Source organism: Chrysochloris asiatica, unplaced genomic scaffold (assembly GCF_000296735.1).
Source record: "Chrysochloris asiatica unplaced genomic scaffold, ChrAsi1.0 scaffold00120, whole genome shotgun sequence".
Lineage (NCBI taxonomy): Eukaryota > Metazoa > Chordata > Mammalia > Afrosoricida > Chrysochloridae > Chrysochloris > Chrysochloris asiatica.
In genome coordinates this window covers 6,543,706-6,565,928 of record NW_006408638.1, presented here as the reverse complement: position 1 = coordinate 6,565,928, position 22,223 = coordinate 6,543,706, and the positions used below count along the sequence as shown (strand labels likewise).

The window sequence follows — 22,223 nt, the reverse complement described above, 5'->3', positions numbered from 1 at the left end:
CCTACTCAGGGTGGTCACGAGTCAGAATTGACTTGATGGCACTGAACAACAACAGCATATTACTTATACAGTACTTTTAAACTAGCATATATCAAGTCTTTATTAGAATACTACACTGTGATAAATGTGCTAACCTATTTAATAGAGGTGTGAATTGCAGCTGTATTATCTTGGGCAATTTGCATATTTACTATGCCTCAGTTTTTCTTAAATCTGTAAAATGAGATAATACCTAGGTATGCTGGATAAATGGAGTCCTCCTGGTGTGGTGCTGTGGGTTAATGTGCCAGACTGCAAAGCCATTTGAACTGCAAGGTTGGCGGTTCAAGCTCACCAGCTGCTCCTTGGAAACCCTACACAGGGTCACTATGGGTCGGAACTGACTTGACATGTAAAGCAATACATGTGTCAATAAGTTAGAACTTTTGTTATTATGTCCTATATGGAATTGTTTTGCTATAGGTTTTTATTTTCAAAGTAGCATTTAAAACTATCATCAGTTTTCATAATAATTCCATTGTAAAATGTTTAAATAGTTGTTGTTGTTAAGTGCCATTGTTCTGACTCATCAACCCTGTATATGGTTTCCAAGGCTGTAAATCTTTGAGGGAACAGAAAGCCACACTTTTCTCCTATAGAGCTGCTTGTGGGCTCAAACCACTGACTCCATGTTTATCCTATAGAGCCACCGTGCTCCCTGCTTAAATAGTAGATATGTTACCATTAATTAATTTCACTTTACAACAATAATTCTGTTAATTTTTTTTATGTACACATGTGCTATGTTCCACCAGTTGTTTTTCAATTTGTTATACTTTGGAAGAGCAACTTCCTCAAAGTAGTGTTGACTTTAATGACCTCGGGTGGGGCAGAGCTTTTGGGACCTTTATTTGCTGATGTGTCACAACTCAAAATGAGAAGTAAAAGCTGCAAACATCGATTAATATTCAGAACATGGAATATGTGAAGAATCTAGGAAAGTTGAATGTTGTAAAAAAAATGAAATGTGTATTCTAGGCATTAATGAGCTAACATGGACTGGTATTGACAATTCTAAATTAGACACATGGTTTACTATGCTGAGTGACAAATTAAAGAGGGATGGTGTTGCATTCGTCATCAAAAGGAACATTTTATGATCTATCCTGAAGTAGAATACTGTCTGCTATAGCATAATATCCATAGACCTACAAGGAAGACCAGTTAATTGGACTATTACTCAAATTTATGTATCAACCACTAATGCTAAAGATGAAGAAATTGGAGATTTTTTCAGCTTCCTCAGTCTGAAATTGATCAGACATGCAATGAAAAAGTATTGATCATTATTGGTAATTGGAATGTGAAATTGGAAATGAAGAAATATCAATAATTAGAAAACATAAGTAATTAGAAAAGATGTCACTTTGAGGACTAAGGTGCACTTGACCCAAGCCATGGTATGTTGCCTTACAGCCTCGGAAACCCTGTACAGGGTCACTGTGAGTTGGAACCAACTCCATGGCACATAACAGCAACAACAACATATGCATGGGAAATGAATAAGGATGATCAAAGAAGAATTGATACATTTGAACTATGGGGTTGTGAATAATATTGAATATGCCATAGATTGAAGAACGAACAAATCTGTATTGGAGCAAATATATCCATAGTGCCCCTTACAAGTGAGGATGGAAAGACTTTGTATGTGTTTTCTGTTTTATAAAACTTCACTAAGAAAGGATTGCATTTAGAAACCACCCTACCCTTGTAAGACTTCATTAATAGAAAAGAAGAAAACCCTATTTCTAAACAGAGTCCTATACATAGTTATTGGGATCAGGACTGCAACATATTTTTGTGGTACACAATTCAGTCCATAACGTTGGTGATGTTGTTAGGTGCTATCAGTTTGGTTCCAATTCATAGCAACTGCTTACAAAACCATGTGGGAACCATGTCTGACTTCCCCTGTCTTCACAAGGAGGAAAGAGAATCAAACTCAAAATCAGCCCAAGGCCAAATCTTATGAAGCAGAGGTCAGGCATGCCCTTTTTTATCCTATTCTGATGCCAGCTATTCCTTACACATCAGTCTCTGCTTTGCCTCTGGGTTCGATAATTCATTGCAATGGCCGCACAGAACTTACAACAATACTCAGAATTATGGAGTTTATTTTGCGAGTGAATGTTGTACAATTTAGGATCAAAACAATCTCAAGGACGTAGCAGTTCTCTAGTCAGGAACACCTCTTGTCTTCCATAGTGCAGGCAAACCTCACTCTTGTTTTCAGCCTCTGAGCCAGGTGGTCCCTTGGCCGCTGCCCTGCTCAAGCGCATGTTACAAAGTTTTCTTATCCAGTCTGTGAATGTCCAAAGGGCATGTTCTTTAAGGTAGTCTCCTGCAAGTAGGCAGTCAGTCAGCTGTACTCAATCCATAAGCTTAGAGCCTGAAGCCACTCTGTTTTTCCATGTCACCGCCTTTGTCATCGTCTCTGATGTCATCTCTGCCATCACTATTTCTCACACTTCACTCATGCCCTTCCTTCTTGATGGTCCTGGGATCTTCTGTCTCTGCTTCTGAGATGGCTCTGTTTCAACAATGGAGGGCAAAACTAACCATTCCCAGCCTTAGTCCTGTATGCCATGTATGCATGGTCCCATCCAATCAGTTGGTGGAAATTAAGAAGACTTTGAATAGAAAAGTCATGTTAAGTAAATGTAAGGCTCCACAGAGATCGCTATGCACAATAGAACGAAATACTCTCCGATTGTACACCATCCTCACATTTGTTGTTATGCTTGAGCCAGTTGGCTTGTGCACTGTGCCAGTCTATCCTGTTGAGGGTCTTCCTCTTTTTCACTGACTCTCCACCTTACCACACAAGGGACTAATCTGAAGTATGAAAGACAAAGTCTTGCCATCATAGCATCTAAGGAGCATTCTGTCTGTACTTCCTCTAACACAGATTGTTCTTCTGTAAGTTCATAAGAAGGTACTTTTAACATTCTTCTCCAGCACCATAGCTCAAATGTTTCAATTCTTCTATGATCTTCCTTATTTATTGTCCAACTTTCACATGCATATGACACTACTGAAAATTCCCTTCCTTGGGTAAGAAGCACCTTAGTCCTCAAACTGATAGCTTTGCTCTTGAATACTTAAGAGGTCTTGTGCAGCAGATTTGCCTAGTGCCATGTGTCGTTTGATTTCTTGACTCCTTCTATGAATGTTGATGGTGATTCCTGTGTTTTTTAGGTATATCCTTGACAAGGTCTTCTGAACTTACACAAATCAGCCAAACACCAACTGTTTGATTTGTGATGCTTTATATGAGGTATCAGCTCTAGAACAACACCTTGGAGAAGTTAGTTTTGTAACTGAAGTTCTGATTTCCTTTTTGCCTTTCTATTGTTGGGTATAAATGCTTAATGAGAACTCAGACTGATCCAAATGTTTTAATATTTTTTTTCAGTTAAATTTCCCATTGATATTCTTATGAAATGCTTTTTAAAGAACTATTCTAAATATGTCAAATTCAACTTTAAGCTTCACAGTTTTGTAAGAGAAATTCTTAAAATATGTACATTTTATAAATGTAGTGAAATTTAATTACATTTAATATTCATTGTTACGGTTGTTAAGTGGTGTCGAGTCTATTCTGACCCATATTGACCCTCTATAGAGTTTCCAAGGCAGCTGGTGAGCTTGAACTGCCAACCTTTCAGTTCAAATAACGTTGCAGCCTGGCGCATAAGCCCACAGCTCCACACCAGAAATGCATTAGAAGTTGTTAATTAGACTTTAGTGAAAGTCATAAAAACTGCCATCTTAAGTTGCAAAAGTTTAAATACAGATTTTCAATAGAAGGCGCTCAAAGGTTTCAGATGCAAGAGTAAGAGATTGTTGTAGTTCATTCAGTCATTCTAGTTGTGTCATAGTTTCCTATATTCATTTCAGTTCATTTTTATTATATTTTGGGAAAAAGAAGTCATTCACATAAGTACTAAAGAAAATACTCTTAGTATTTTGAGGATATCTGGTTTGTTTGTTTTTGTTGTTAAAATTTCGACCTATGTTTTTTGTTACAAATTTTTGTAGGATAAGCACTAGACTGCTAACATAGTGGTTCAAATCCATCTGCTACTCTTCAGAAGCCTGAAACAGGGTTGTTAAGAATTGGTACGTTGGTACTGACTCAACAGCACTTAACAACAACAGTAGGATATGCTATAGTACTGCATTTTTAGAATGCACATCTAATTTTTAGTTAAAATTATTTAAAGATTATTTAACATGGTAGATTTTGCCTAACAAGTGTAACCAAAGAGTAATTTTTAAAAAATAATCAATTTTGTTAGACTGTACACAGCAGTTTCTGTGTACAGAATTCAACAATTTCTGCAATTGAGTTTCATTGATTACATTCTTTGCGTTGTACAGCCATCCTCACCCTCTTTTTTCTGAGTTGTTCCTTCCCTATTAACACAGACTCACTGGTTGCTAAGGTTCCTAATTTTTTTAGTTGCTGTTAGTATGAATCCCATATAATGCTTAAAAGATCATGAGCTCAAGGAAGACATTTCTTCATTGTTACTGGTGTTAGGTACCATCGAGTTGGTTTTGACCCATAGCGACCCTATGTATAACAGAACCAAACATCATACAGGAAGAAAGCAAAAGTTCATTAAGAACACGAGAAAGAAGGAAAAGACCAAAAATGATGTCAGAAGAGATTATGAAATTTGTTCTTCAGTGTAGAGATGCTGACAAAAATGGGAAAAATGAAATAAAAGAGCTGAATAGAAAATTTCAAATATCAGTGCAAGAAGATGAAGTCAAATATTATAACGAAATGTGCAAAGACCTGGAGTTAGAAAACGAAAAGAGAAGAACACACTCAACATTTCTCAAGCTGAGGGAACTCGAAGAAAAATTCAAGCCTTGACTTGAAATATTGATGGATTCCATAAGCAAAATATTGAATGATGCAGACAGCGTTAAAATAAGATAGAAGGAATGTACAGAGTCACTATACCAAAAAGAAATGATCAATGTTTAACCATTTCAAGAGGTAGCCTGTGATAAGAGCAAATGGTACTGAAGGAAGAAGTTGAAGGTGCATTGAAGGCATTGACAAAGAGCAAAGCTCTGGGAATTGATAGAATGCAAATGGAAATATTTCAACAAACTGATGCAGTGCTGGAGGCATTCACTCATCAATACCAAGAAATTTGGAAGACAGCTACCTGGCCAACTGATTGGAATAGATCCATATTTGTGCCCATTCCAAAGAGAGGTGACTCAACGAAATGCAGAAACCAGTGGACAAGATGATTAACATCTCATGCAAGTAAAATTTTGCTGAAGATAATTAAAAAACGACTACAACATTGACAGAGAATTGCCGGAGGTTTAAACTGGATTCACATGAGGATATGGAACGTGGGGTATCATTGCTGATATCAGATGGATCTTGGCTGAAAGCAGAAAATACCAGAAAGATGTTTTACTTTTATTGACTATGCAAAGACTTTCGATTGTGTGAATCCTAACAAGCTATGGACAACATTGTAGAGAATGAGCATTCTGGAACACTTAATTGTGCTTATGAGGAGCCTGTACATAGACCAAGAAGTAGTTGTTAGAACAGAACAATGGAACACTGAATGCTTTAATATTAGGAAAGGTGTGTGCCAGAGTTGTATTCTTTTCACCATACTTACTCAATCAGTATGCTGAGCACATAATCCTAGCAGCTGGATTATATGAAGAAGAATGTGGCATTAGGATTGTAGGAAGACTCATTAACAACCTTTAGTATGCAGATGTTAAAACCTTGTTTGCTGAAAGCGAAATGGACTTAAAATACTTACTGTTGAAGATTAAAGACCACAGGCTTCGGTATGGGTTGCAACTCAATGTAAAGAAACCAAAAGTCCTCACCACTTGACCAATAAACAAGATCCATATAAATGAAGAAAAGTTGAAGTTGTCAAAGACTTCATTTTGCTTGGATCAACCATCAACACTCATGGAAACAGCAGTCAAGAAGTCAAATCTTATGTAAGTCTGCTGCACAAGACCTGTTTAAAGTGTTTAAGAGCAAAGATGTCATTTGAGGACTAAGGTGCGCCTGGCCCAAACCATGATATTTTCAGTGACCTCATATGCATGTGCAAATTGGACAGTGAATTAGGAAGACCATAGAAGAATTGATTCATTTGAGTTATGTTGTTGAAGGAGAATATTTAAAGTACCATGGACTGCTAAATGAACAATCTGTGTTGGAAGATGTATAGACAGAGTGCTCCTTGGGAGTCAGGATGGCCAGACTTTGTCTCTCATACTTTTAATATATTATCTGGAGGGACCAGTCACTGGAGAAGGAAATCATGTTTGATAAAGCAGAGGGTTGGAGTAAAATAGGAAGCCCCCCAATGAGATACATTGGCACAGTGGCAGCATAGTGGGCTCAAGAGTCACAACGATTGTAAGGTTGGCACAGGACCGGGGAGTGTTTTGTTCTATATTACATAGGGTTGTTATGAGTTGGTACCAACTTAATGGCACCTAACAATAAAAGGAGAGCATTTGATGAGTGAGGGAAAGTGTGCTTTTCAATTATACAGTATTTCTGGCTTTTATGGAAGCTTTAAGTAATTTTGCCTCATTTTCCTGAGACCTTTGAAAAGGAAGTTCTTAGGTTATTTCAGGCACATGATATGATGTGAATTGTATATATAAAAAGGAAAGTGTGTTTATCTTTGGTTTGAAGCAGTGTATTATAAATTGTTACTTTATAAAGAGAAAGTACTCTGGATGAAACAGTCAAAGGGGTATATGTTTTATTTCCTAAAACATTTTAGAAGAGAATTGAATGTTTTAAGTCCAGTGTTGTAGGATAAGCACTGGACCACAACGTCAATTTAAGCCTCAAGGTCGGTGGCTCAAACCCACCAGGCACACCTCAGAATCTCTATACAAGTCACAATGAGTTGGAACTGACTGGATGACAACAATAACAGTGAAAGAATAGGGTTGGAAAGCTGCCTATAAGCACAATCATTGTTGCAAAGGGAAGCAGACCCTCCTCCATCTCTTCCATCTCACACACACTCTAGGCTGTGCCTTGGCCATGGAGTGTGCCATTTTCCCAATGACTGTGGACCTTGGATCTGCTGGCATTTTTGTTCTGGCTTATGAGAATTATGTGTAGGGGCAGTTCACAGATGTGAAAGTCTGTTTCTGGCTGACCATTTCAAGTCCTGCTGCCTGATGCTCAGTCAAAACAAGAATTATTATTTACTGTTTCGGACTGCTGGTGTGTTGCACTGGACTGGGAACCACAAGATCAACAGTTCAACCTACCAGTTGCTCCTTGGAAACCCTGTTCAGGGTCACTGTGAATCGAAACCTACTCAGCGGTACTTAACAGCAACAGTATTTACTGCCCCAGGCCCAGAGCTGCATTCAGGCCAAATTCTAAAATGTGGGACTGTGGGGCCTGATGCTCATGATGCTCATTCACATGAGGGAGCTCCAGCTAACATTAGTTTTGTAGTTTTCTTTGTATAGGTCCTTTATTTCTCTGGTTACATTTATTTCATCCTTTGGGTGGCTATTGTAAATGGCTTTCCTAATGTTCTTTTCAGTGCTGTCATTGTTACGATAGAGGAATCTAACTGATTTTTTATGTTGGTCTTATACCCTGCCACTTTGCTGAATCTTCCAATGAGGTCTAGTAGCTTTTTTACTGAGTCTTTGGGGTTTTCTCCATAGAGGATCATATTGTCTGAAAATAGAGTTTCACTTCCTCTTTGCCAATTTGAATGCCTTTAATTTCCCTATCTTGCCGTATAGCTCTTGCTAAGACTTCCAACACAATATTGAATAGGAGTGGTGACGAAGGGCATCCTTGTCTGGTTTCTGTTCACAAAGGGAAGGCTTTCAGTTTCTCTCCATTGAGAGTAATGTAGGCTGTTGGTTTTGTATGTATGCTCTTAATTATGTTGAGGAAATTCCCTTCAATTCCTACTTTGTTGAGTGTTTTTATCAGGAAAGAATGTTGAATTTTGTCAAATGCCTTTTGTGCATCAATCGATAGGATCATGTGGTTATTTTCCTTTTTCTTATTTATATGGTGGATTACACTGATTGTTTTTCTGGTGTTGAACTTCCTTGCGTCCCTGATATGAATCCTACTTGGTCATGTCCAGCTAACATTAGGAAGAGCATAGGGGAATGGGAAAGCCACCTTATATCAGCTTTTTAGAAGCAACTTAAGAATAAAAGAAAAAATATCATAGTTCAGTTCTTGCCTTCCATACAGGTGATGGGGGACCAAATGCATAACTTTTAGAACTTCTCAGATGAGAGGATTCACACAATTTTCACAATATTCACATTCAAGTCGAATAAAGCTTTTAATAATAATCAAAAGTGATAAAATTAAAATAAGCCCAAATAACTACCCTCTAGTTCTGCTGTGCATAAGGTTGCTATGAGTCAGTACCGACTCGATGGTGCCTAACAGCAACAAGAAGCTTTATAAAGGGTCACACTATGGGTGAGAATAGACTTGACGGCACTTAACAACAGCTATAAAAATCAGCTGTTTTCAGTCCTGGTGTGGCACTGTGGGTTAATGCACTGTACACAGAGTTGGTTTGAACGCAAGGTTACTGGTTCAAGCTCACCAGCTGCTCCTCAAAAACCCTATACAGGATCATTAAGGTTGGAACCGACTCAATGGCACTGAACGACAAAAATCTTTAAAAATCAGCTGTTTTCAGTATTGTTTAAACCATCTGTGCTTCCCTTATATTCTTCTCTATTCCATTCCCGTGCCGTCACCTCAGAAATAACTATTCTTGAATTTCATGTTTTTAATGACTTTGAATTTTAGATAAATGATAACTCACAGTATATATTCTTATATAACTTATAGCTTTTGCCCAACTTAATTTTTGTGAGATTCACTCATGTTGATATATGGAACTAGCAATCATTCAGTTTTGCTTATGTAGACTGCTCATTATATGAATACATAGAAAATGTATTTACCTACTTTTGCAATGAATTTTTAGATTATATCCTTGTTTTGGCTCATAAAAACAATGCTGCTGTTACTATTTTTATATCAGATGTGTTTCTAGTAACTAATAACTGCATGGATTCTATTTTAAAAAATAGTGTAAATTCATCTTTTAAAAATAACTTTTCATTGTGAATTGGGCAAAGGTTTACAGAGCAGATCATCAGTTTTACATTTAACAATTTATATTAATTTTGTTTCATTTATTGTAATCCCCTCAGTGCAGCATCACTTAGCCACTTTTCCCCTGTGTTTCTTGTTTTCATTCTTCTTTCTTTCTTAACCATTCTGTACTCTGTCCTTGAGTAAATGCTATCCTTTTATTTTTAAATGCTTGATTATTATAATATTTATGTACCTCAGTAGTGTTATTATTCCCCTTATAAATCTGTCTGTTTGGATGAAAATTGGGCCATGGGGGTGAGTTCATTTCCAGACCAGAAGGTTGACTAAGGGCCATAGTCCCAGGACTTCCATCACTTTCTTTCTGACCACTAAGTCTGGTCTTTTTATGATTTTGAGATTTGTTCCAAATTTCCCCCCACTTTATCTAGGACCTTCCAATGTGATCCATTTTAGAGTAGTTAGTAGTAACTGGACACCATCTAGTTTTCTGGTCTCAGGATCTTAGAGATTGATGCTCATGTGGCCCATTAGTTCACTGGATAACTATTTTTATAAGTTCTCAATTTTTTACCACTCTTTTCTCCTCCAGATAGAGAGAGACCAATGGTTGCATTGTAGATGACTGCTCACGAGCTTTAAAGACCCCAGTTGCTACTCACCAAAGTAGAACATTGTCTTTGTGGGCAGTATTATGCCAGTCGACCATGGTATCCCCCATGGCCCAATGGCCCAATGAATCATTCTCTCAAGGTTTTGGTTATGTGTAAGAAGTCTTCTTAACTTTGCCTCATGTATGCTCCACCACATTCCTGGATATATTTACAGCAAAGGTAAGTACCCATGTACTAATACCTCTTCCTCCACATCCATTCAGCCTACATGTCTATCCATGCATTGACCTGTAGGTCACAATTATTACAGGATTGTATATCTAACAGTATTTGTCTTTGTTGTCTTTAGCTCTTGCTCTCCTTCTGATGACTTCTCTACCGCTGTCGTTTTTTTTGTGCCAATTTCTTTATTGTATATTGTCTTCCCTTTCACCCAAGTTATCTACCCTCTACCCAGTGAATTATGCCCCTTTCCCTCCAAGTCCTGGTGACAATCAAAGAATGTTTCTTTTAATGTAAAAATAGTTTCTTGACTTTTAACAATAGTGCTCTTAAATAATATTTTCCTTTTGTGATTGACTACTTTCACTCTGCATATTGTCTTCTGTGGAAACCTGGTGTGGCATTGTGGGTTAATGTGCCAGACTGCAAAGCCATTTGAACTATAAGGTCGGCGGCTTAAGCTCACCAGCAACTCCTCGGAAACCCTATATAGGGTTGCTATAGGTCAGAACCGACTTGATGGAACTTTTAACAACAACAACGTCTTCTGTGCTCATTCATGTTAGGGGATGTTTTGCAGATTGTTCATTATTCTTTAACATTACATATTATTTTAATAGTGTGCCACTGCAGGTTAATGTACTGGACTGCAAGGTCAGCAGTTCAAACTTACCAGCCATCCCTAGGAAACCCTATACAGGGCGGCTGTGAGTCAAAACCGACTGAATGGCACTTAAAAACAACAACTATTCCATTGTGTGTACGTACCATAGTTTATCCTTTCATTGATGGGTATTTAGGTTGTCTCTATATTTTTGCTATTGTGAATAATGCTGTGATGAACATGGGTGTATATGTATCTATTTATGTCATGGCTTTTATTTTTCTAGGATATATAATAAGTATAGGGGTTGCTAGGTCATATAGTATTTTTATTTCCACCTTTTTGAGGAAGCACTGTACTGCTTTCTACTGTGGTTGTTCCATTGTACAGTCCCACCAGAAATGTTTGAGGGTTCCAGTCTTTACACACACTCACCAGAATATGCTGTTTTCTGTTTTTTTTAAATCTTTGCTTTGATTAATGCTGGGGTAAAATGATATTTCATTGCTATTTTGAGTTGCATCTTTGTAATGACTGATGATCAAGAGCCTTTCTACATGTTTGTTGACCACCTGAATGCCTCGAAAACAGGCAGCTGCTTCACTTCTTTGTGAATGTAAGTTTGTTTGAACATCCTTTTCTAAACCAAACCTGCTTCATCCATTTTGGAAGTCTGTTCTGGTAGATAGTCTTCATCTTCATCCTTTCATTTTTTTTTCCAACTTTTTGTGAAATCTGAGTGAAGGTTTGCAGAGCAGATCATGTGGTTCTTTTCCTTATTCTTATTTATATGATGGATTATGTTGATTGTTTTTCTGATGTTGAACCATCCTTGCATCCCTTTGATGAAACCCACTTGGTCATGGTGTATTATTTTTTTGATGTGCTGTTAGATTCTAGTTGGCTAGGATTTTGTTGAGAATTTTTGTGTCTATGTTCATGAGGGATATTGGTCTACAGTTTTCTTTTTCAGTGATGTCCTTCCCTGGTTTTGTATGAGGGTTATGCTTGCTTCATAAAAAGTATTAGGGAGTTTTCCTTCCTCTTCTATATTCTGGAATAATTTGAGTAGAATTGGTGACAGTTCTTCTCTGAATGCTTGGTAGAACTCACCTGTGAAGCCCTCTGGGCCTAGACTTCTTTTGGTTGGGAGTTTTTCGATGACCTGATCAATTTTTTCTTTTGTTATGGGTTTGTTCAAGATTTCTACTTCATTCTGAGTAAGTTTAGGTAGGTGGTGTTTTTCTAGAAATATATCCATCTCATCTAAGTTTTTGAATTTGTTGGAGTTCAGCTCTTCATAGTATTCTGTTATTATCCTTTGGTTTTCGTTTGGTTCTATTGTGACTTCACCCATGTGGTTTCTAATGCAATTTATTTGTGTCTTCTCCCTCTTTTCTTTTGTTAGTTTTGGCAATGGTCTGTCAATTTTATTAATCCTTTCAAAGAAACTAGCTTCATGTCCTGTTATTTCTATAGTTTTTTGGTTTTCCATCTCGTTTATTTCTGCTCTTTATTATTTCCTTTCTTTTGGTGACTGTAGGTTCCCTCTGCTGGTCTGCTTCTAATTGTTGAAGATGCTGTGTTAATGTGTTGATTTTGGTTCTTTCCTCTTTTTGGATGTGCGCATTTATCACAATAAATTGTCCTCTCAGCACTGCTTTTGCCATGGCCCAATGAGATTGATATGTTGTGATTTCATTCTTGTTTGTTTCTAGGAACTTTGTGAATTCACGTTTAATTTCTTCTTTTATTCAGTCGCTTTTCAGCAGGGTGTTGTTCTGTGTCCATGTTTTCGACTTTATTGCTTTGGTCTTCTTATTGTTGATTTCTACTTTTGTAACATTGTGGTCTGAGAATATGCTCTGTAGAATTTTGATGTTTGTAAATTTATGGAGGCTTGTTTTGTGACCTAACACATGGTCAATTCTGGAAAATGTTCCATGTGCACTGGAGAAGAATGTATATTGTGCTGTTGTTGGATTGAATGCTCTGCATACATCTATGAGGTCAAGTTGGTTGATTGTGTTGTTTAGTTCCTCTCTAACTTTGTCAAGTTTCTTTTCTGGTTGTTCTGTCCCTTTTCGAAAGTGGTGTGTTGAAATCTCCCACTATAATTTTAGATTTATCTACTTCTTTCTTCAATTCCAGTAAGGTTTGCTTCATATATCTTGGTGCTCTTTCATTGGGAGCGTATATATTTATTATGATTATGTCATCTTGCTCAATTAACCCTTCGATTATTAGATAGTGTCCTTCTTGGTCTGTTATGCTGGCTTTTGTATTAAAGTTTACTTTGTTGGAGATTAGTATTGCCACTCCTGCTTGTTTATTGTTGCAATTAGCTTGGTAAAATTTTTTCCATCCTTTAATTTTTAGTCTGTTTTTGTCTTTGTTTATAAGGTGTGTCTCTTGCAGGCAGCATATTGATGGGTCTTGTTTTCTTATCCATTCTGCCACTCTTGTCTCTTCACTGGTGCAGCCAATTATTGACATTCAATGCATTTATCAATAGGTATGAACTAATTGCTGCCATTATGTTACTTTTTTGGTGATGCTGTTCGTTCTTTTGTTCTGCATTCCTTCTTGTGTTGTGTTTGTGTTTTTTGTGCTATTTCTTGTTGGTTTCTTTTTAGTTTTCATATTCGCCTGTTCTGCTTGTAAATTCATTTTTATGATAAGTTGTGAAGTATTAACTTTCTTTGAGGTTATCTTATAGTCTACTAACTTTTCTCTGCATTTAAGATAATCCATTGTATCCTGTAATTTACCTGGCATCCTCACCACTTGGGTGTCTGTTGCTACATTTGTGCCTTCTTTGACATTTATATATTTTTGATATTCAGTTGATCTCCCAGTCCCTTTGAGTTCGTTGTTGTAGTCTTGTTCTGTTCTGTACTCTGATATCTGTTGACTGAGTTACAGGTAGAGTTGCCACACCTGTCAGTTTCTGTTTGTTGTCTGTTCTTGTTGGTTTTCAGTCCACAGAACTCCCTTTAAGATGTTTTGAAGTGCTGGGTTGGTTTTGATAAAATCTCTCATATTCTGTTTATCCTGGAGTGTCTTGATTGCACCATCGTATTTGATTGATAGTTTTGCTGGATAGACGATTCTTGGTTGACAGTTTTTTTTCTTGTAGTGCTTTGTATATGTCTCCCCATTGCCATCGTGCCTGCATGGTTTGTTCTGAACAGTCAGAACTTAATCTAATTTGCTTGCCTTTATAAGTGACATTTCTCTTCTCCCTGGTCACTTTTAGTATTCTTTCCTTGTCTTTGGTTTTGGAGAACTTGGCTATTATATGTCTTGGTGACTTTCTTTTGGGGTCTATCATTCCTGAGGTATGTTCGGCTTCTTGATTGTTTACCTTCTCTTCTTTCAAGATGTTAGAGAAATTTTCTTCCAGAAGCTCTTCAACTCTCTCCTCTGTGGACTTCTCTGGTACTTCCTGTTCTGGAATGCTAATAATTCTTATGTTATTCCTCTTCATGTTATCCAGCATAAATCGTAGACTGTCTTCAGATTTTTTTTTTTTTTTTTTTTTATCATTTTATCCACTTGCTCTTCTATCTTAGCAGTACTGAGAGATTTTTCTTCCAGCTCGCTATTTCTGACTTCTATCTCTTCTAATCTGCTCCTTTCCCCTTTCAGTGTATTGTCCATTTCTGATATCTTATTATTGATCATCTGAACATCTTTTTACAGGTTTTGAATTGTTTCCAATGCTGTATCAATCTTATTTGATTGCTCCGCTAGTACTTTCTTTACTTCTTTCTTGTTTTCTTCCACTCCTTTTCGGAGCAGTTGAATTTGGTTTCATATCATTCTTCTGAATTCTTTCTCAGGCATATCCAAAACCTGCTCTTCCTTCTCTATAAAGCGTTTTTCTGTCTCCAGCTCATTTGCATCAGCGACTCTCTTCTGTTTTTGGATGTGTTTTGATAAGGTTTGTTGTTTTTTATTCAGCATGATAATTATTATTGCTATTATTATTTTAAGCTTAAGTGAATGCTTGAACGTTTGTTGTTTGCTTACTGGGTGTCTCCTGGTGACTATGATCAGCAGATAAGGTTCCCTTTTTGCATGTAATGCTTAGCAGGTGTTGTTTGGTTTTGTCTCAGTGGTGGAATATTATGGAGTATGCTTCTAGTTTGGCTATGTGGCCAATTGCTGTCTCTTCTTGGGTAACGTAGGGAGAAAAAGCTCCCACCTCCAGGAAAGATGTGTGATCAAAAGGACCAAAAGCAGAAGTAATATAAATGCATAGACAAAAATCACCACTTTTGAACAGAAATGAATCTGTGGTCGACTGTCCTGAGCTATACTGTCAGTGTGTATGCAGTTAGAAGCCTCCAGCAGGGGGTGCTGGTCTGAGAAGAAGGTGACCACTCTCTGAGGCCCCTCCTCTAGTCACTGCAGTAGAGGTGTGCAGGTAGATATTGGGGAGTTAATGGGACAAAGATTGACCATTATTTTTGTCTCTGAAAGTCAGTTAGGTATTTGCGTGTGCATAACACAATTTTTGGGATGGTTCAGTCCTATTATGCTGGGGTTTTACAGATTGCTTTGAATTGGTCCTATGCAAGGAGCTTGGGCAGTGCAGCTACCGCAGATCTCAAGGAGAGCGGCTTGAAAGCCCAAGCCACTACTCGGGAGAAAGGCGAGGTGCCTTGCCTCCCGCTCAGGTTGCCTGCTGTTGGAACCTACTCCAAGGTGCACTGACGCAAGTGGTCCAGCTGGGGAAACTTTTGGATCAGTGGCTCCGCGAGTGATATCATAAGTTGCTGCCAAGCTCCCTCTCTCTGTACAGTGGGAAAACTGTCCTGCCTGATGTCCGAGTTGTGCAATGAAGATGGGACAGGGAGAGAAAGAGGTAGAAATTTGTAGTCTCCCGTGTCTGTTTTGCAGATGCTTCTGTACCGTTTTAGCTCCCTTTTCTGAGCCGGACTGGCTTTAGCCTCCCTCTAAACTCTGCCAGGATGGGGTAGTTGCCGAGGGAGTCCTGTCTCCAGATTCCTAACTGGCCCATATTTTCCTTAATATCGTGATTTTTTTCACTTGCGAGTGTGGAAAACTGATGTCCTGGATCTTATGGTAGATCCGGAACTCTGGAGTTGTTCTGTGAGCACTTCTCACCATAGCATACCCTACCTGATTTTCATGGCTATAGCCCCAACCGGAAGTCCTCTCACTTTTTACAACATTGGTCTCACATAATATTTTATTCAGCATAATGTCCTCCAGGTTCAACCGTGTTGTGAGGCATTTCACAAATTCATCATTATTCTTAAAAGTTTTGTAGTATTCCATTGTGTGTATGTAAAAATTTGGTTAACCATTCTACTGTTGATGGACATTCAGGCTGTCTCCATGTTTTTGATGTAGGTCTTGTAGACTTAATTTGCAAGGATCTTCTTTTCTTATCCATTCTGCTTTCTATGTCTCTTGACTGGTATATTTAATCCATTTTCATTCAGTGTAATTATCAATAGGTGTGAATTGATTGTTGTCATTTTTCTGTGTGTGTGCGTTTTGTGGTGCTGCTGGATTCTTAGTTCTTCATAATTTTCTTTACTGAGTTCATTTTGTTTGTTGGATTTCTTTTTATTTTGAATTGAGTTAAGGTTTATAGAGCTGATCATCAGTTTTTATTCAACAAATCATATACTTTCCTTCATTACATGGTTGAGTTTCCTCCATGTACCAAGAGTTAACAGTATTTGCCTCTGTTCACTTTAACCATTGCATTCACCATGTCTCCTCTGCTAACCTTCCTCTTGTTGTATATTGCATACCCTGTAACCTGTATTAACATGTGTCTGTCCTCTAGCCCATGAATATTTTTTCTTCCCCTCCCCTTACTACCACCTCCGTAATCATCATAGATCATTTCTTTTATTAAGCAAGGCTTTTAAAAATTATTATTCTTTTTAACTTTTTAGATTGGTTTTATACAATATATGTGATTGACTAATTTAATTCAACATAATGTCCTCCAGGTTTAACCAAGTTGTGAGGTATTTCACAGATTCATCATTATTTTTTAAAGTTTTATAGTATTCCATTGTGTGTATGTACCAAAGTTTGTTTAACCATTCTTCTGTTGATGGGCATTTAGGCTGTGTCCATCTTTCTGATGTATCATTTGTAGACAGCATATTGAAGGATCCTGTTTTTTTACCCATCCTACTCCTTATATCTCCTGATGGATACATTTAATCGATTTACATTCAGTATAATTGTAATTATCAGTAGGTATGAATTGATTTTTTCATTTTTCTGATGTTGCTGGAGTCCTTGTTCCACATAATTTTCTATGCTGAATTCATTTTGTTTATAAGTTTTCATTTTAATTTCTGCTGTGCTAATATTTACTATATACGATTTTTTTTTTATTTTGATGTGCAAGTGTATTATTTTTCTTTGAGGTTACCTTATAATTTATTAATTTTTTCCCTGATTAAAGCAGTTTGTTTTATCTTGAACTTAACTTGATTTCCTTACCCTTTGGAAGTTCAGTATCTTTACTGTTCCCTCTTTTTCCTTTGTAGTTGACTTTGTTATACATTGATATCTCTGGTTCCCTGTTTTCTTCTGGCTTTGCATTTGGTCATTTGTTTGTGTCATCCTCTCTCATTTCTTCATGTGAGCTAAAATAGTCTATTGTCTCCGCGGCACTGTGAACTTGCCTTATTTTTTCAGAAGCAGTGCAGTTGTTGTACCTAGGGGGTGGGAATCTCTGGGGTGCTCCTGTAGTCAAGGAGCTCATGACATTGTTGTGGAAAGGATATGACAGTTGAATTTATGGCCCTAGATGGACTTTTCTGGGCACTCAATCCAGAAGTAGTTTGTAGGGGCCCTTGATGGAGCTGATTAAGTGTCTGTTAAAACCACAGGGGAGCTGGGGGCAGGGTGACTGGTTAAATATTTGTCTTGTAGCTCTTCAGATTTTGTAGGTCTAGAGTTGAGCCCACTAGATTCCAGGCACTAAAGCAGTACACCAAAGCAACACAGTCAGCCCCCACTTTACACTGGTGTGGTTTCCAACCATGCTTCATCGAACTACCAGAGAGCAGGTTTGCACTGGAGGTGGATGAGGGTGGGAACTGGCCAAACTTCTGCTCACCAGGGCTGCATGAGATTTCTCACCTTTTCCATTACCCACATTAATCCCCGACCTCACTATGCTGCCAAAGCTGCTGACAAGATGGTGGAATCTCGTTTGGCCAGTTGTTCACCAGTCAGTCTCCCTCTCGTGCCATCTCTGTTCATCCTCTCCTTTCAGTAAGCATGCCATCCACTTCTTTAAACCTGTTTTTCTGAAGTTCAGGGTGCCAGAACTTTCATCTATGTCTATTTTATTTTGTCTTTCATATCTTTGTTCTAGTGGGTCCATGTAGTGTGTTTGCCTAGTCCACCATCTTGCCAAAATTCTTCATCTTTGAAAATTTTGACAACTTCAACATCAATGCTTCTTCAGTATATTTTATAATCCCCAAAACACCCAAACAAAAACCAAAGCAACCCACAGTGTGTGGTTTTCATTACTTGAGTATGTCATAATTTGGGGAATGCCTGTAATCTATTATAATGAAATGCATTAGTTTAATTCTTAAATTTATTTAATTTCCTGAAAATTTCACTGACTCAACCCTTTTATGACTAGTGGGACATGACTCAACCCTTTTATGACTAGTGGGACATAACAGTGCTCACCTATATTTTCCATGCTGGTGTTTAAGAGGAAGAAGTTATTGCTCTGCTTCTAATGTACATTGCCATCTATTAGGGTTATTATAACAGTGTGAACTTAAATAAATGGGCCTCATCTCATTAATTCCAGCACACAGATCCATCAAATATGAGAACACAGTGCTTGAACAAAAAACTCAAAAGCAGAAAAGAAATTGGACTTGACAGAGTTGAATTGTTTTGTTAATAATAATTATTATTATTGGGAAAATCATTGGATGTGAGAATTTAAATCATCCTTTTGGGAGACGGAAATGACAGTCTTCTACAATAAAGATTGCACCCTCAGAAACACTGTGGGGCTGTTCTACTCTGTCCTGTTGGGGTACCATGAGTAGGAATTGACTCAACAGCAACAGATTTTGTTTTTATGCTTATGGGTATTTTAATTTATAACAAACTGCTTTTCTGTTCTTTTACTATATGTATTCAATCTGTATTCTGAGCAAGTAATCCAAGAAACTGGATTATATGAAAAAGAACATGGCATCTCCTTAACAACTTGCCATATGTAGATGATACAACCTTGCTTCCTGAAAGTGAAGAGGACTTAAAATACTTATGAAGATCAAAGACCACAGCCTTCAGTATGGGTTGCATCTCAGTGTAAAGGAAACAAATCCTCATCACCTTACCATTATATAAGATCATGATAAATGGAGAAAAGACTGAAGTTGTTAAAGACTTAGTTTTGCTTGGATCCACAATCAACACTTATGGAAGTAGCAGTCAAAAAATCAAATTGCATTTATCTGTCACCTGCACAAGACCTCTTTAAAGTATTGAAGAACAAAGATGTCAGATTGAGGGCTACGGTGTGCCTGACTAAAGCAATGGTATTTTCGTAGCTTCATATGCATGTGAAAGTTGTACAGTGAATAAGGAAGACTGTAGAAGAATTGATACATTTGAGTTATGGTGTTAGAGAAGACTATTAAAAGCACCATGGACTGCTAGAAGAACAAACACATCTGTGTTGGAAGAAGTACAGCTAGGATGTGCTTTAGAAGCCAGGTTGACAAGACTTCATCTCTCATACTCTGGACCTATCAGGAAGGACTAATTCCCAGAGAAGGACATCATACTTGGTAATGTGGAGAGTCAGTGAAAAGAGGAAGACTCTCAGTGGGATGGACTGGCAAGTGGCAGTAACACTGGCTCAAGCTTAACAGCAATTGTGAGGGTGGTGTGAGATCCAGGCAGTATTTTGTTCTTTTGTACAAAGGGTTACTCTGATTTGTAACCAACCCCATGGCATCTAACAGCAACAAATGTTTTTATCAACTCACCATGCATGCTGAATCATAGCTTTATCAGTTTTTAATATTTTTCTGAATTTTGCTTGCTGTTTTTAATATATGTATAATGGGTATCTCTTTTTCTTTTGAATATGATTTCTTTGTATATTAGATAGGCTTAACATGGAAGTTGAATACTTGATTTCCCTCTTATTTAAGTTCACCTTTTCTGCCCTTTTACCACTTACATACCTGTCTTATTATAATTGTAAACGAGACTAAATTTTTTATGTGTTACACAGATTAGATAGCTTTCTAGTCACTCCTTTTTCATCTCTTAATTTTTTATGCTTATTGAATGGAGTGTTTGTTTTCATTTCAATTTTACTTTAATGTTAATGTTTATATAAATGTTTAACATGTACATGGTTTAGTTGCATTAAATCTTTCTTTCTAATATCTTTGCTTTGTTGTTGTTGTTAAGTGCTGCCAAGTTGGTTCTGACCCATGGCGATCCTGTATAGGGTTTCTGTGAGGAGTAGCTGATGAGCTTGAACCACCAACTTTGCAGTCCAGGGCATTAACCCACAGTGCCATACCAGGACTCTTTGCTTTAATTCTTAGGAAATTATTTTGCTACAGAGATAGTAAATACAGTGTTTTGCTTTCTGTTTTTTTAAAAATTTTTTATTGTGGTTAAGAAAAAATCAATGCAACTTAATTTTTTTGCTTCTTTTATCAAGAAAACCTTATTTGTTTGTTTTTAAAGTTTTTGTTGTGAATTGAGTGAAAGTTTACAGGGCTGATCGTTAGTTTTACATTCAACAAATCATACACCTTGTTTCATTACAATGATTACAATCCCCTCCATGCACCATCAGTTAACAGTATTTCTCTCTATTCACTTTAGCTCTTTTTTTTTTAAAACACTTAGGCATATATAATAATTTACACCACCAAAGGGCACATTCTGCAAGTCTGCCTCCTGGCCACTAGTCTCTCTCTTCCCATGAATCTAGAGTCCACAGCTGCTCCTTCTCGCCACGTCCCCATCTCTGTCTCCATTTCTGGTGTTGCTGCTTCTCTGGATAAGGTCCCACATTCTGTGTCTGCTCTTTGGAATGTAATTTTAATTCATCATCAAGTCGTTTTCCTTTTTAGTGTTGGATGATGGCTCTAAATTATTCTTCCTTATGTTTCTACTTACTTATCTCACTGCAATATAAGTTAAGAGCCTTAAGGTTTCTGTTATTTTTATTTGGTACTGTTAAGTTGTTCTGACTTACTGCCACGCAGTACAAGGTTTCCAAGGAGCAGATAGTGGGTTTGAGCCACTAGACACTCTAGTGTTTATCTAACAGTGCTACACTAGGAAGTCCTTAACGTTTCTAGTGTTTTAAAATGATTCCTTTTTCTAACATCTATGAATTTCTCACATATTATTGGCCAGCCTTTTCTCATCCACTGATGTGTACTTCTATTTTGTGGCACTCTGCCTTTTGATATATTATGAAACTGATAGTGCTATTTATTTCATTCCTTTCATTTGCCCCTACATTTTTGTAATTTATAATTATATTTGGTTTGCTACTTTTAAATTAATTCTTTATTTTTTGTTGCATTATAGAATAGGTTTTTTGTAAATTTTTTATTACATTTATTTATTATTTGAAAGAATTTATGTAATACTGTATTTCTTACTCAGGGATGTTGTACGTTCCTAAGTTCATTCTTACTCATTTCTGAAAAATATAAGGCATGAAAACTAATAGTGTTTGAACACTTTTATTTACCAGCAGTATCTTTTCATATGGAATCCTGATACGGTGCTGTGGGTTAATGCGCTGGACTGCAAAGTTGCTCTGAACTACAGAGTCGATGGTTCAAGCTCACCAACTGCTCCTTGGAAACACTATATAGGGTTCCTATGCATTGGAACTGACTCAACGACACTTAACAACAACAACCACAACAACCTTTTTGAGTCAGTTCTGAACCTGTGTAGTGTTTCTGAAGAGCGGCTAATGAACTTGAACTGCTGACTTTGTTCAAATTGACGTTGCAGTCCAGCACATTAAGCCACAGTGTTACACCAGGACTCCATCTTTTAATATGTTGTTGTTGGGTGCCATCGAGTTGGCACCGACTCATAGTGACCCTATGCACAGCAGAACGAAACAATGTCTGATCCTGGGCCAACCTTAGTACTGTTGCCACACTTGAGTCCATCGATGCTGCTACCTGGCCAATCCATCTCATTGGGGGTCTTCCTCTTTTTCTCTGACCTTCCATCTTACCAAGCATGAGATCCTTCTCTAGCAACTGTTCCCTCCTGACAATATGTCCAAAGTATGAGAGACAAAGTTTGGCCATCTTGGCCTCAAAGGAGCACTCTGGCTGCACTTCTTCCAAAACAGATATATTGGTTCTTTTGGCAGCCCATGGTATTTTTAGGCATCAGTTGTTCTACAATCTTCCTTATTCACTGCCCAGATTTCGCATCCATATGAGGTTATTGAAAATACCATGGCTTGGGTCAGGTGCACCTTAGTCCTCAAGCTGACATCTTTGCTCTTCAACACTTTAAAAAG

The 22,223-nt window shown here is 37.5% G+C and overlaps 1 protein-coding gene across 2 annotated transcripts in view; it reads left to right on the top strand.

Annotated features, from left to right (window-relative positions):
• The window catches only part of SENP7 (SUMO1/sentrin specific peptidase 7), a 199,479-nt gene that overhangs the window by 67,606 nt on the left and 109,650 nt on the right, over positions 1 to 22,223 (top strand). The gene's annotated exons all lie outside the window — the stretch shown is intronic.